Source organism: Theobroma cacao, chromosome 7 (assembly GCF_053813885.1).
Source record: "Theobroma cacao isolate CCN51 chromosome 7, ASM5381388v1, whole genome shotgun sequence".
Taxonomy (NCBI): Eukaryota; Viridiplantae; Streptophyta; class Magnoliopsida; order Malvales; family Malvaceae; genus Theobroma; species Theobroma cacao.
Window position 1 is genome coordinate 32,326,276 of NC_142645.1, and position 3,344 is coordinate 32,329,619.

At 34.6% G+C, this 3,344-nt stretch overlaps 1 long non-coding RNA gene across 1 annotated transcript; it reads right to left on the minus strand.

Moving 5' to 3' along the window:
* Nucleotides 1-1,217: 1,217 nt before the first annotated feature.
* LOC148761806 (uncharacterized) lies at nt 1,218-2,997 on the minus strand. The gene is made up of 3 exons (XR_016027550.1): nt 2,852-2,997; nt 2,120-2,193; nt 1,218-1,301 (listed from the first exon to the last, which is right to left on the minus strand). It is a non-coding gene; the product is annotated as an uncharacterized LOC148761806 (long non-coding RNA).
* Nucleotides 2,998-3,344: the final 347 nt, after the last annotated feature.

Genomic DNA, 3,344 nt, shown 5'->3' on the forward strand with positions numbered 1-3,344 from the left:
TGTATTTTGACTAGTAGGGCAATTTGTATTGGGAGATTAATTTACATCACCATCCTTCATTCTGTTAATACACCTCGAGAGGGCATATGGTTTCCATCTTTTATCACTGAGTTGTGTAAGAGAGTTGAAGTGGAGTGGGGCTCTAGAGAGGAGTTGCTATATCCTAATGGTCCAATTGATGATGGTATCATGGAAAAGTTCATGCAACAAAAGTCATTTGCTATTGGAGGTACTTCAACAACTATGAGGACTCGAGTACCTTATCCTCAGGTTATATCCATGGCACAAAGGATGGAGCAACTTGAAAGCCACATGGAACATTAAGAAAAGTGCATTTGGGCCATTGAATAGATAATACGAGCTAAAAAATGCATTTGGGCCATTGAATAGATAATATGAGTTTACGCTCAACATTTGGGCATGGATGTCTTTCTTCCCTGTTTTGCCATGTCACAGCCCAATTTTCAAGCCATGACTGCCGCATGGACCCAATGGGCATAGCCCACTAAGCCCAAGCAAACCTTTTTATGTGATCCTGTTCATCACTACATCCATCATTTTAAATGCCATATTTCGTAATTCTCAACTATAATTATTTAAACAATAATAATATAGAAACCAACTACTTACATTTATATCATCCAAAATAATGTCACCCATTGCCAACTCATAGTGGCAAAATTAATCAAAATAAACATATATTGTTTATGACATGTATTTTAGTGATTTACATCACGTGTACGTATACATAAGCAAAAAGACTCTTGACTTCCAGCAGAGTGACCTTAGGTGAAGGTATAGCTACTGAATGCCATGGTACCTACCAAAAAGATGAATATACGTGGACACCTCAATCTAGGTCCCAACTTGTCACGACCCGGAACTCCCATCGAGCCCGTGACAACCGCCGCGAAGCCTCGATAGACATTCTTCCCCCGAACGCCTCTCGAGACCTCGCAAGGCTTTTGTACCAGTTTTTCCATTCCTCTCTCTTTTTTTCCTTTTTTTTTTTTTGAATAATAAAATAAACTAAAAATATTAATTAAAATAATCTATTTTAATGTAAAACAATATATATATATGTTTATTTTTAAAACATCAAAAAATTAATTTTCTGCACATAAAAACAAAATAAATTTATACATACTATAATATAGAAAACTAGAGTATGCACTTTAAATTACAATGACACGTGAGCCCCCAAATAACTGAGAAGGTTTAAGTCTATAACCTTGCTTTCTAGGATGCAACTCCGAAATTTACTTCTCGATGTAATTGACAGTCTACTGCCTATTCTGAGCCTGAAAAATGTATAGGAAGAAGGGGTGAGATTATAAAATCCCAGTGAGTAGACAAACATCATCAAAATAATCTAAAGCCGAGTAATAGGAGACAATTAAAATAATTCATCTCAACCCATATAAATAATTGGATTTCATCTAATTACTCAACATGGCTTATGCACTTTTCAAAAACTTGGCTCTTGCCAAAAATCCATTCTCGGGGATACCTCGCGAAAGCATCTTACCGAGACCGCCAAGGCTGTTTATTGTCACACACACAAACACATTTCACCTCTGACAACACAGCCGTTCCTTGGCGTTGGCTGAGTCCCACTTTCACGTGGTGGCCTGCGTGAAGTGTACTCAAATCCTACCTCGGGAGTTATCCTACGCGCCTCTCCAATCGAGGTAAGCTCAATAATTGGGAACCGTGCCCCTCTAATTAGGCTGGCCCACGGAACCCCCGTCACTGCAGTGCCCACTTTATAATCCACCAACCAATAAAATCACAATAGTATGACATGGCTCACTTAACACATTCAAGGCAAATAAAGCAGTTCACATATTCTTAAAATCATAAAAATAACCAGTCATACCCACATTTATCATAAGCCATTAATGTAAAATCATGGATAAACAACACAATCATAGTATAGGTCTCCAATTACTCTACTTTTGAAATCATTATTAAATTTTCAAAAATATTATAAAATTATTTTATAAAATCCCATTTTACCATAAAACACAATAATTTTCCAATTAAACCATTTTTTCATAAAATCACACAATTAAATAAATCTACTCTAGATAATTAAGACGATAGTAAGTTTACTCACTGTACTAGGAGTAGATATACTCCTATTCTCGGTCCTCGGGTGTAGTCTTTTACCCGTATCAAATAGCTCACCACCTATCCACAATACATGACACAAAAAATTCAATAATTTGTGTCAAATCAATATATATTATTTCAGGCTCTTATCCATGCGTATGCACTAGATAGGGTGTGAAATGTTTGGACATTTGCTTAATCACAGTGTCCGACCTAACTTGCCTATATACGGTGTAAATTTCTAAAATCTCCAATTCAACTCCAATTCCATCCATTTCAATTTCAATTATCCAATTATATCCACAATACCTCAATGACTGTGAATTTGGTCCAATTTATCAGTCCGGACTATAAATTACGCTTTTACCCCTAGTGGGTAAAAATTTCAATTTATTGCACCGAAAATTCCCATTTAATTTCCAACCTCATAATTCATCATTTTTCCACCCAATTCTCTTAAAATAAAGTCAACCTCATCCTCACATACCATTGGCTAGATTCGGCCTAGGGAAATTCATGGAGAAGATAAATATTTTTCTTGTTGTTTTACTCATAAACATGCTAAACTAACACTAAACACTAACATAGCTCAAAATCAAATTTATCTAACAACTTTCTCTCTCTAAACCCATATGACCAGAATTCAAATCATCCTCAAATCACATGATTCAACCATGAAAAATGATGAAAAATGCATGGGAAAGGTAAAGCACAAGACAAATTTAAGAAATGTTACCTTTTTTTCACTTGATTTTTGAATTTCCACCTATTTTCCCTTTAAATTTCTTAGCTAGGGTTTTATTTTCTCTTTTCTCTCTCTTGTTTCTTGCTTGGCCGAATGTTGAAGAAGAAGAATGGGTGGGCTGATTTTTTTATGCCTTTTTTTATTGTTTAATGAAATAATATTATTTTATTCATATTTTAAATCTTTTATTAATTCATTTTTTTTTTCTAGCCATCCATTTGTCCTACTTTTTCCACCATGCATTCCCTTTGACTTATCCAAGTCTTAAGTGAAATTTCCAGATTTTTCCAAAGTTTTGGTGGAGCAAATTCTTCAAAATTACACTTTTGCCCCCGAACTTTTCAAAAATTACATTTTTGCCCCAAAAATTGAAAATTTGCCATAATGCATAATTTGCACTCCTCATACTCATTTCACACTCCAAATAATTAAATTTGATCAAAATCCTTTCAAAAATTAAATTTTTTATTTCGAGTGGCAAAAT